The sequence below is a fragment of the Salvia miltiorrhiza genome, chromosome 6, assembly GCF_028751815.1.
Source record: "Salvia miltiorrhiza cultivar Shanhuang (shh) chromosome 6, IMPLAD_Smil_shh, whole genome shotgun sequence".
NCBI lineage: Eukaryota > Viridiplantae > Streptophyta > Magnoliopsida > Lamiales > Lamiaceae > Salvia > Salvia miltiorrhiza.
This window is the reverse complement of record NC_080392.1, coordinates 37,612,627-37,625,111: the sequence shown is the minus strand read 5'-3', so window position 1 is coordinate 37,625,111 and position 12,485 is coordinate 37,612,627. Positions and strand designations below refer to the sequence as shown.

At 37.9% G+C, this 12,485-nt stretch overlaps 1 long non-coding RNA gene across 2 annotated transcripts; it reads right to left on the bottom strand.

The window, feature by feature from the left end:
• Positions 1-730: 730 nt before the first annotated feature.
• Positions 731-2,871, bottom strand: LOC130989459 (uncharacterized). 2 transcript variants are annotated; one of them, XR_009090605.1, is made up of 5 exons: positions 2,660-2,871; positions 2,519-2,552; positions 2,355-2,401; positions 1,581-2,145; positions 731-1,069 (listed from the first exon to the last, which is right to left on the bottom strand). It is a non-coding gene; the product is annotated as an uncharacterized LOC130989459 (long non-coding RNA). The 2 variants fall into 2 exon arrangements; XR_009090604.1 differs by lacking the exons at positions 2,355-2,401; positions 2,519-2,552 and having other exon boundaries at positions 1,581-1,666; positions 1,789-2,145; positions 2,660-2,865.
• Positions 2,872-12,485: the final 9,614 nt, after the last annotated feature.

Genomic DNA, 12,485 nt, shown 5'->3' with positions numbered 1-12,485 from the left:
AGTTTATTCAGTGTGAAAATAAAATTTCTACATGGAGTATCTCATTTGGTCCGGGGAGGAAAATATATCGAATACTTGATATATCATAGTTATCATATTTTAAAAAAATATCAAAAAATACAAATTTAAGATATATTGTAATTTTTGATAAAGTATAATGTAGTACAAACGGTTTTTTATATCGAAGTATATCATTACTACAGCACGTACCGAAATTTGATACTCTCTCTGTCCATGAAAAAATATTTTAAGAGAGGGTGACATAGATTTAAAAAAAAATTGTGTTATTTATTAAATGAGTTGAGAAAGGTGCCACAAAATTAAAAAAAATAATAATTAAGTTAGTGAGTGTAGTCAGGGGCCCACACAAATTAGTGAGTGGAGAAAATGACCCATAAATTATTACTCTCTCACAAATTAGTGAGTGGAGAAAATGATCCACAAATTATTACTCCCTCCGTCTCGTTAAAAGCGGCCACATTTTTTTCGGCACAAAGATTAAAAAATTAATTGTTATAGTATATTTTAATTGAGTGTGGTCCACCAAATTAATGAGTTAATTAAAACTAGTATGCCCTCCCGTGCGATGCACGGGCCACGATATATTTATTTATTTCTACAATTTTAAATTATGTAAAAATATCATTATTTATGAGTTAAATTAGTTAATAACAAAAAAATATGTTAATTTAAATATTAGTATTTGATTTAAAATAATGTATAGTAATAATTTTATCAACTTAATAAGTAGGAGTATAATATTAAATTTAATGAATATTGTATAATAATAATTAAATTTACAGATTGTAAAATAAATAATTTAAGTCTCTCTCATGTTGAACAAATAACACTAAAACATCAATAACAATATCGATATTGATTCTCTAAAAAAAACAATATCAATATTAATTCTCTCTCTCAAAAAAAAAAAATATATCGATATTAATAGCTGTCATATAATTTAAGAACTTTGGGCTATTAATAATCGTCTTCTCGTCCCCCTACCCCTGGGATAACCAGCTCTAATCGTAGCCCCCATCGTCGAACTCAGAAGGTGAATATCTGTTCCCTGAAATAAAATATAGCAAAAATAGATTATAAAGCTGCAACATTATCAGAATCTTTATATTGATCTGATCTTTACAAATGTAGATTTTTTTAGATCATCTTTACAAATATTCCATTCATAAATAAAAAATAAAAAATAAAAACTAATGAACAAAATCGAATATGAAGGAATGAGAAGCAAGAAGGTGTTGATCTTGCGAAGAAATATAAGCAATTGTTGCAGAAAAAGAAGAAAAGCGACTATTGCATAAAAAATAGAGAAAGAGAAGGTGAAGAAGGGAGCAGCTGAATCAAACAGAGAAAAAAGAACCATGACTTGCACAAAATTGTTACCCTGATTCCACAATTGACGTGAAACCTCTAACTATTAGATAATAGTTCACCTACAAATACAATACATGTGTAATATTCATTAGGTAAGCACAAAAATTATGCACACGATCATGGTTGAGTTGGACTTAAATTTCAACTCGAAGGCGCCTTAATGCATGTGATGGACTATATAACACTACCTTATGATCTAGAGCAAGCCACTCATTGGTCGAATCATCCAATCACCAAATTAGTACTTTGTCCCATCCTTCTGCCTTTGAAACTTCTGTGAATTCAAAAATATATAGTCTCAGCAAATCCTGTTCGACCACATAACTCATAATACAAATTAAGCATAAGAAAGATAAAGCATCTCATAAGAGCCTCATTCTTTCAGAATTTTTAAACCTTATAACCTTCCTGCACAAGCCCTTGCAAGAAAATCACAGTCATAAGGTTGTTTCATTTTGCCAGTATCCAATAAAATTGGCTTTGGCTGCTGACAATTTGCTTGTTACTTGGTAGGAGTTTTGAGGACACTGCGGACGAGTCTCCAAAACACATTACTCTGAGAAAGCGAGATAAATAAGTGCCATATGCAAGCAGAGACTTATTTAGCAAATACAATTGATATATCTGGTCATCTCCTGGCTTGAAATCAAAAGCCCTAGGCCCACAGTTTTGACGGTGGTGGTACCTTCGTGCGATTGATGGCCAAAGACAGTAACCTAGTGCGGCAAGGAGATGATCTCGATTGTCCAAAACCTGCCAAATGAAATAGAGGTTATGCTACTGAAACCTTCCTAAACTATCTACACATGGAGAGAGGAAATTCCCACACAGAGACCACGCACAAGATCTCTGACGGAGAACACGTTGGCAAAATTGCACAGGATCGATTGATGAAAAAGAAAAGGCCGAAAAAAAAAACAGAACAGGAAATGAGGAAAAAATATTTTAACAAAAACTTTTACCTGGGAATAGGTATTTGGGGATCTGTCTTCGGTTCTTTTTTGATGATCTGAAATACAAATTTAACAAAAACAAATTAAAATAGAAGAAAAAGAGGAATTAAATATACGAAACATTTCAATCATAAGAAGGAAAATTTGATGAATGCTGTGACGAAGCATTCTACCATCGTTGCACTGGGTTGTGGAAGAAAGAGAGAACTGAAGGCATAATGAAGAAAAATCAAGCAGAAGCAGATCTATATATATTGGGAGAAAAAAATAGACACAAATATAATAAAGATATATGCATATATATAGTTACATACAAATTTCATGAGAATTGCAAAAATCCAGAAACTCGAACAATTGCCAACGGACTTCAAGAGGCTGATGAAAAAGAGTTTCAAGTGATTTTTCAATTTTAATGAATTGTGGGAGAGGGAATTGAGGGAGAAACAAAATAAAGGCGGAGGGTTGACGAAGAGAGTTTCAAATATTGAAATTTCTCATTTTAATGAATTGTGGGAGAGAGAATTGTGTTAACCGTCGTCAGAGAACGTGTGAGAAATTAAATAAACGTGGGATAGAGAAAATATGGCTCCCTCCGTCCATGAAAGAACTTCCTAGGAGGGAGTGACACGGGTTTTAAGAAAAAATATTGTTAAGTGTATTGAAAGTGAATAAAAGGAAGTTGAGTGTATTGGGAGTAGTGAAAAGGTGTTTTAATTAATATTGAGAATTGTGAAAAGTGAAAAGTAAGAGGATTATAAGTGGTGGGGTATAGTCCAAAAATAGGTAAAAAGTTCTTTTGTGGACGTCCCGAAAAGGAAAGATATGAAGTTCTTTCGTGGTCGGAGGGACTATATATAAATTGCATTAAACACTTTATTGCATGAATTATCCTAACAGATCTACATCTAGGCGGGTCCTTCTTCATCTTCTCACTGCATCTCTTCCATTCTATCCTCCATTTTCTGTGTGAATGCAAGAGAATTGGGTGATTGAAAACTGATTTAGATTGCATCTAAATTGATCGAAAATGGAGGATAGATTCTCACTCCATCTCTTCCATCTCAAAATCTAATTGATTGAAAATGAGCAGCAAAAATACAATATTATCTCAAAATCTAATTTCACGGCACCTAAACTATCTCAAAAATGCAATACTATCTCAAAATCTAAATCGGCGCTTGAAAGCCCTATCCCCCATCAGAAATTGAACTTAGCTTTGATGGAGGAAAACTGTTCCTATCCTGTTTAGCTGAGCGGCCTGAGGCAAGAGGCTGACTGTTCTGTTCCATCAGACCCAGGGATTTAGGAGGCAACACAGGCCCAAGAACGACGTCGACTTCGTCGGATGTTATAGAGCGGCGGAGAGGCTGTGATTTTTGAGGCGAGATTTAGGGCTCATCCTGAGAAGAGAGGCAGCGCCGACTTCAATGGGTATTCAGGGCCACGATGAAGGCGCCGGCTCGCCGGATCCTCAGTGGTGGCGGCGGGTGTAGAGAGAGAGACGAGAGAGTGCTACGTAGAGTTAGGGGTGAAATGATTACTCCTCCGTGAGTCAAGATTATGTCAAATTGTTTGGGCACATTTAATACTATTGATGATGATTTTGATGTAGTGGAGAAAAGATTCTACCACTTTATTAAATGTGTGGTTGAGATTGAATTTGAGGTGAGTTTTTTTTATAAATAAAGAGTGTTAGTAAGGATAAAATATTAAAGAGGATGGTGAGACCATTGTCTTAAAAGAAAAGTGACATAATCTTAACGGACGCCGATATAATAATTGTGACATAATCTTGGCGGACGGAGGAGTGGAGTTAAAGTAGTAGGTTAGAATTATGATTTAGTTAGTGTTTAATTAGTGGCCCTAATTAAGTGCAAATATTCTTTATTTTAGAAAGTAGCGAGAAATAATGGGACAGACGAAAATAGAAATGTGACCAATTTTAATGGGACGGAGAGAGTATTAAAAATAGATTAAGACATTTTTTTTGTGGACGAACCAAAATGACAAATTAAAACATCTTTTCGTGAACGAGGAATTGTGTATCAGTATTTCAACAATACATATCAATGTTCATGTGTACTACTCCCTCCGTCCACAATTTTAAGCCCTACTTGCTCTTAATTTTTTGTTCATAAATTAAAGCCATATTCTGTTTTTTTGTACTTTTTTACCCTTCTTCTTTTCATATATTTAGTACACTTTATCACTAGTGGACCCACTCACAACACATTTATCACTTAGTCAACTATTCTTATATTTCATCCACATCACATTTTTCAGCTTTCTTAGTCTCCGTACCCACACCAAATTGTGACTTTAAATTGTGGATGGAATGAGTTTATACCCGTGTTGCGGTACATACCAATATATCGTGGTTCGGTATATACCGTACCAAAATATATTATTTATGTTATATATATAACTACTGATAAATTATTTTCAAAAAATGCTTACTCGTTATTAATGACAAATCACAAAATATATGATTACTGATAATTAAAAAATAAAAATATTTTATGTTCTTAATAACAATCATAATTATAAAATCATATTCTTGCATATTTACATCTATATTATATAATTAATTAACTCTTATATAAAAAATAGTTGTAGCATATAAATAAACTTTGAAAATTAAATAAATAGAGTCCATATAAATCATATAATCGGATGATATTAAATAGATTATTCAAGTTTATATTATTAGTATGCTTCAGAAAAAAGTTTATATTATTAGTACATAACAAAAATTAATATAATTAATTATAATGTACAAGTATACAAATATGAGTTACATAAATATTTACATATCTATTATTATAATTATCAAATAAGTTAGATCTATTTACACATCTTATAATATATTGTATATTTTATATCATTAGTACTACATAATGAAAATTACTTATGTTGGTCATACACTTTAAAATTTCAATCATTATCGTCTCAAAAAAAAAAATCAATCATTATATGTGTGTTTTTAAAATCAAATATTAATGAGGCACCCAAAGACTCTCCTTTATGAGAGATCTTGGGTTCAATCCCGCTTGGCGGCGATGTTTTCCCACTTTTTTTTTTTTTTTTTTGAGAACCAAAGAGATACTTGTATTAATGATCAGATCCACCATACAAGTCAAAAGGAAGCTCCTCAAACGAAGCAATAACCAGAGAAGGTTTAACAGCAAAAGAAGTTAAACTATGAGCAATGGCGTTGCCTTCCCGAGGCGTCCAGCTGAAAGCGAGGCGACTAAAAGCCTTCTTCATCTCGTGGATTTCTCTCAAGGTGTCTCCCAAGTAAGACCGATCCTCCTCGGCACGAACGAGCATCCAGTAAAGTTGTTGACAGTCAGTCTCCGCAATCACCTCCCTCCTTCCTTTCTCCCAACACAGTTTCAGACCTTCCAGCAGAGCAAAGGCTTCTCCTTCCACAACCGTAAAAGCACCTTGCATAAAGCCGAATCTGCACCCCAAAACAGCACCATCCCCACCCTTTAAGACTGCGCCAATCCCCATCCCTGACCCCGAAAGGAACGCTGCATCAGTAGAGACTTTACATTCCTCCTCACCATTGCAATCCATCTGAGCAGCAAGGCTCTGGCGAAAGGAAAGATCAGCTTTGGTCGTCCATTTTGCCCGGTTTGCAATACCAAGACAGTCCACATGCGATAAAACATTTTGGTGAAAAACAAGCTGATTCCTCGCATACCAAATTGCCCAAGCCAACGAAGCAAACTGAGCATGAACTTCACTCTGTGGGCAACTTCTGATTTTCTCAAACCAATCAGTGATTGAGAGGCAACCTCCCTGTTCCTGAGGCTGTAACCGAAGAGGAGAGACTGCCCAAAGCACACTGGTCCATTCACAATCTCGCAGAACATGTTCCAAAGTTTCTTCACCAACACCACATCTTCTACAAATTCCATCCACATCAATATCTCTACTCCTCAACGCCTTTGCTGTAGGAATAATGTGCTCCAAACAACGCCACATAAAGATCTTAACTTTGGGAATAACATTAATCTTCCAAATCCAGTTCCATAGCTCACTCATATGACGTGAAGAGGAGGCTTCTTCCCGGCGCTCAAGCTCTAGAGCCAACTTATAGCCAGATCTCACAGAGTAAGAATTTGATTTACCTCTTGGCCAAAACGGTTTGTCTCCCATAATAGGATTAGGACGGATCTGAGCTAACAGTTTCCAACGGTCTGCATGGTGCAGAATTTCATCCATTTTCTCGCAATCCCAAGTAGAAAGGTCTCCTGTCATCAACTCCTGAGCTCGTACATTTGCATATCCCGCATCCACCTTTGCCACCAGAAAATTTCCCTTGCCATCGGGAAGCCAAGGATCAACACCAATCCACACTCGATCTCCGTTGCCTAGTCTCCACGCTAGACCTTTAACGAGTAAATCTCTACCCACTAGTATGCTTTTCCACGCAAAGGAAGGGTTGTGAGCATTACTAGCCAAGAGTAAATCATTTCTCGGAAAATATCTCGCCTTTAGAGACCGAGCAAGAAGGGAGTTGTCATTAATAAGAAGGCGCCACGCCTGTTTAGCAAGCATTGCTTGATTAAACAAGGATATATCGCGAAAGCCCAAACCTCCATCTCTTTTTGCCGTGCACAGCTTCTTTCAACTTCTCCAATGAATACGCCTCTCGTCATTCTTTTACCCCCAAAAGAAACGGGCAGCCACGCTGTTAAGTTGTTGACAGATCTGTACAGGAAGAGCAAAGCAACTCATCAAATAAGTGGGGATAAACTGTAGCACCGCTTTAATTAAGACCATTTTCCCCGCTCCCGAAAGAAAACGTCTCTTCCAATCCTTAGCCTTCTTCCTCGTCCTATCCACCAGCATTTGGAAGATTTCTCCCTTAGACCGTCCCACCGTGCAGGGGATTCCAAGGTAGTTGGAACGTTGCCCAGTTCGAGAGACCCCTAGCAAGTTAGCAAGCTCAATCTGTAAGTAATCTTCAACGCATCCACTAAAAGAAATGGTTGATTTCTCCCTGTTCACCAATTGGCCAGAAACTCCTTCATAGTCTCTGATGATCTCCTTCACCAGCTCGATCTCCTTCTTATTGCTCCTGCCAAAAATAATACAGTCATCGGCAAAAAGGAGGTGAGAGACACGAGGAGCCGTTCTGCACAACCGCGCCCCATGGATGAGGTTTTGCGTCTCCGCTTTTCTAAGGAGTCCTGACAGGGCCTCTGCGCAAAAAAGAAACAGGAAGGGTGATAGGGGGTCTCCCTGTCTCAAGCCGCGCCCTGGCTCAAAAGCACCTGGGAAGCCATTGACAAGGACACGGAAAGAAACAGACGAGATGCAGCGCATGATCAGATTAACAAAAGAACCATTGAAGCCCAACTGACTCATAATAACTTCCAAAAAACTCCACTCCACCCTATCGTAAGCTTTTGCCATATCGAGCTTAAAGGCAAAGACACCTTGAGCTTTAGCTTTACTTAGCTTCATCATATGAAAGATCTCAAAAGCAAGGATAGCATTGTCAGTAATGTGACGACCAGGCACAAACGCCGATTGACTCTCATTGACAATAGAAGGGAGACACAATTTCAGCCTATTAGTGATGACCTTAGAGATAATTTTGTAAACCACGTTGCATAAGCTAATAGGTCTAAAATCAGAGGGAACCACACACTTTTTTTTTTGGGGATAAGACAAATAAAAGTAGAGTTTAAAGGACCAGGCGACGCACCGTTGTTAAGAATATCTAAAATAAGAGGAACAATGTCAGTGCTAACAGACGACCAGAAGGAAGAAAAGAACAGAGCGGGCATACCATCCGGCCCAGGGGCCTTGAGAGGGGGCATCTGCTTAAGGGCTTGGACAATCTCCGTGCGGTTGTAAGGCAAGGACAACTCTCTATTCATATCTTCAGTCACCATAGGGTCAATGGAACGGAGAACCTCAGCGGGGTTATGAGTAGGACCCGAAGAAAAGAGCTCCTAAAAGTGATTTCTGAAAACTTCATCCATCTCCTCAAAATTACGTGTTTTCGAACCATCCCCCCTGATGAATCTCTTTGATAAAGTTTCTTTTTTTCCTACCCTCCGCCACTTTGTGGAAGAAGCCAGTGTTTCTATCTCCTTCCGCCATCCAATCCGCTCTCGAGCGTTGTTTCCACATCACCTCTTCCTGTTTTGAAATCTCATCAAGTTCATCCTCTAACCGCCTCTGTTCATCAATAGTAAAAGCATGTCGCTGAGCCTTTTGAAGCTCTGCCAGCTCGTCCCTGATATCCTTGCATCTCTTCCTCACGTTGCCGAAAACATTTCCCTCCCAAAGTTTCAACTCTCTGCCCATGTTCTCAATTTTCGTCCTGATGTCCTCCGCCGAATTCCCTAAACTACCATTATTCCAAAGGTTCTCGCACAAAGGCTTGCAGCTGTCATGACGGAGCCACATAGCTTCGAAGCGAAAGGGTTTCGGTCTGTTATGTGAATCCACCCATCTTTTCTCGAGACAAAGTAAAATAGGGCAGTGGTCACTAGATTTCCTTACAAGATGATGGATTTCGTAGCCCGGAAAAGAGGTGATCCAGTTCTCACTCCCCAGCACACGATCAAGACGTTCTAAAATATTATCAACACCTTTTTGATTATTTGTCCAAGTAAACGGCTCACCAAAGAAACCCAAATCCAACAAACCACAATCTTCCACCGTCTCCCTAAAGCGAACCAGTCTCGAATCACTCTTAATCTGTCCCCCACGTTTTTCATAATGGTACATAGTCTCATTGAAGTCTCCTCCACAAATCCACCTATCCGATACTTGGGGTAGAATTGAAAGCATAAGATCCCATGTCAGATGGTGGTCATCCGTATTGCTCCAGCCATATAAACCACAGAAATCCCAAGGATCATGCTCCCCATCGTCTATAGAAGCCAAAATATGGTGTATAGATGAAGATTTGATAGAGACCTTCAAGTCGTCAGCCCAGATCATGCAAAGACCACCTTTACGACCTCCATTCTCGCAATCACAATCAATAGAGAAGAAATTACTAAACCCCAGTTGAGCAAGGATGGGGTTCCACTCATCAGTAGATAATTTTGTTTCCATCAAAAACATCACCTCGGGCCGCTTTTGTTTGGTTAACCAAACTAGTTGACGAATTGTCGTAGGGTTCCTAAGCCCTCGACAATTCCAAAAAAGGGAGTTCATTGTGCTCGACGGGATTGCTGCGATGCAATCTCCGCCGTTGATGCAGGTGATAGAGGATCATTTTCAATCACAGTTCCTTTGAGCCGCTTCTGAACTAGCTCAATGATATCATCATTCTTCGAAGATTCGCTACTCTCCTCATTGCACAAGTAACGTTTCTTTTCAGAATTCAGGGTTAACGAAATAGGATTGGACAGGGTGTTGGGGGACCGAGCAAGCCGTTTCCACTTCTTGCTGCGGATTTCATTGGAAGTAGCGTCTGGGTGAGTGGTGAGGTTGGGTGGGGAGAGAGGATTTTCAGGCTGCTATTGAATATTAAGGATTTTCAAAAGATCGGAAGTTGGAGTGAAGGGAGCTTCGGGAGTAGATTGGGACTTCTGGGCAGTAAATCGTTGGGTTTTGTCTTTGGTAGCAACATTAGGGCTGATATGTTTCGGGAGAGGCGAGTATGGGGGTTTTGGATGATTGAAAAGAAGAGAGGACTTGTTGAGGGATAAAGTATCAGGAAGCTGTATCTGACATGGGAAAGAAATTGATTCATTTGGTGGGATAGAGGCCTTAGTGGAAGTTTTTTGGCTGGAGTTTGAGGTAGATAGCGATTGTTTTGGCGTCTGGATCAGGGGGGGCGTAATGAGCTTCTGTTTTGACGAAGCACTCATAGCCTCCGTATCAGCAGTGGTGTTTGTTTGTAGGGGGAAAATCGGATTATGGGAGAGAGGAGGAGGGCGGGGTTTCCTGTGAGGGTTGTATGTGAGTATAGTTGCCTGTTGTTTAGGGGAAAGGTTTGAGGGTGGGGGTGGGATATTTGGGGCATTGAAGAGGCGTTTGGATGAGTTAGTATCGGTTTGTTTCAGAGTTCGGATTCTTTTCAGAGGAGAGGCTTTAAGTGCGGGACCATAAAGGAGATCTTAAAAATGTTTACCATTGCCATCTTCTTCGGTTTCTTTATCACAATTTCTGGTATGGTGGCCGATCAATCCACACCGATAACAAAAGATGGGAAGGCTTTCGTACTTGAGGGGGATCCACAGTTGCTGTCCTCCGAAGGAAATAGTGATACCTCTCAGTAAGGGAACCGAGATATCAATGCTGACCTTAAAGCGAGCAAAACAGCCGGCAAAATTTTCCTCCGTATCGATATCTTCCACCTCCCCAACTTTCCTTGCGATACTTTTGAGAATAGCGGGCCGAGTGCACGTCATCGGCAGATCGTACGCCCTAACCCAGAAACTTCCTCTATCAATCCTTATGCTGGAAGGCTGCACAGCTCCATTCAGATCGGCAATAGCAAATAAATGTCCATCAAAATGCCATGGTTGCCGTTGACGAACCCATTCTCTATCCTCGAGAGTTTTGAAAGAGAATAGGAAAAGATTCTTCCGCCATTCCCTAGCACCAAACTCCTGCTGAGTTCTCCAGGATTTTCTCATTATTTCCAGGAGGTGAAATCCGTTTGGTGATTTAGCACAAATCAGTTTTCCCACCATACAGAAAGATTGATCTTCCATCTTAGAACCTTCTTCCACCCCATCACTAGTGATTTCCAGAACCAGCCTTTCACGATCAGTTCGCGTCTCTTCTCCGGGGTCAAACTCATAAAACCGAGACGTTCCTTCGCGATCCATGACCTGTAGAAAAAACACAAAGAAAACAAACAAAGAGATCACCCACAACCAAACAAACCACACTGAGAAAAAGGAGAAAAGGACGACACAAGAGAACAGTATTTGAACAGCAGAAAAACGAAACAGAAGGGCGCCTGGAAACGAAGGGAGAGCGCCGCTGACACAAGGGACAAACCCTAACCAAAGACTCACAGGGAGGACGAAACCCTAGCAAAACTAGAGAACAAGAGAACAAACCCTAGACGCCTAGGGAACAAAACTACGATCACCCAAGTATTTATTTTCCCACTTTAGATAGTGATGTATTATTGTTGTACTAGTATGTCATCCCGTACGATGCACGGCGAACATCGAAATTAACGATATATTTAAATAAATAAATATATAAATATTATTAATAATTAAAATATAAGTAAATGCAAATATATATTCTTTTTAAATAAAATAATCTACATCAATTAGTCAAAATTCGAAGTTGAAAACGTAAATTTTCAACTTTATATAAAATATTATGATAATTATAGTTATTAAGAAATTGAAGGTTATTTAATAATAAAACTTAACATTACATATTACTCCCTATAGAGTATTATGTGTCATAATAAATAAAAAGTCATATTTATTCTATTTAAGAGTCCAAACTGTATTATTATTAAATGATCATATTTAAATAGCTCAAAACTAATAAAAAAATAAAAAAAATATGAATAATATAATAACAACAAATATGTTTAGATAAATAAATAAGTTATTTATACACATAATTAAATAAATTTATATAATATTTTGAATTTTAATTTTAAGATATATATATATATATATATAACTAATTTTTATTTACAAATTCATATTAAAATTAATACAAATATCCTTCTTCTTAATTGCATTAGAAATTACTATAATTTAAAAATATTTAAATATAAAATAATTATAACTAAACAATAATGTAAACCTTTTTAAATGTTTTTTTTTGTTTTTTTCATTTTCTTGATATTTTTGGGCTTGAAAACGCCTCCTCCACCTACGAAAATCAGCCACGCCCATCTCATCAAAATCAAGAAAAATAGAGGGAAAAAAATTATTAAGATTGAATTTCATTGACATACTTGAAAGTCTAGAAGAAAAGGGACATCAGTTTCATCAACTGTTGTATGTTGCAGCAATAGAGAGGTACGCACCCCAATCCTTTCCGTCGAGCCCGATTGATTGGAGTCAGACGATGCAAATAAAAAAAATGAAAAACATAGCTAAAAGAAAGTAAGAATAACAAATCTACAAAGAATGAAAAAGAAAGAGAAATAAATATATAGCTTTGAATAGA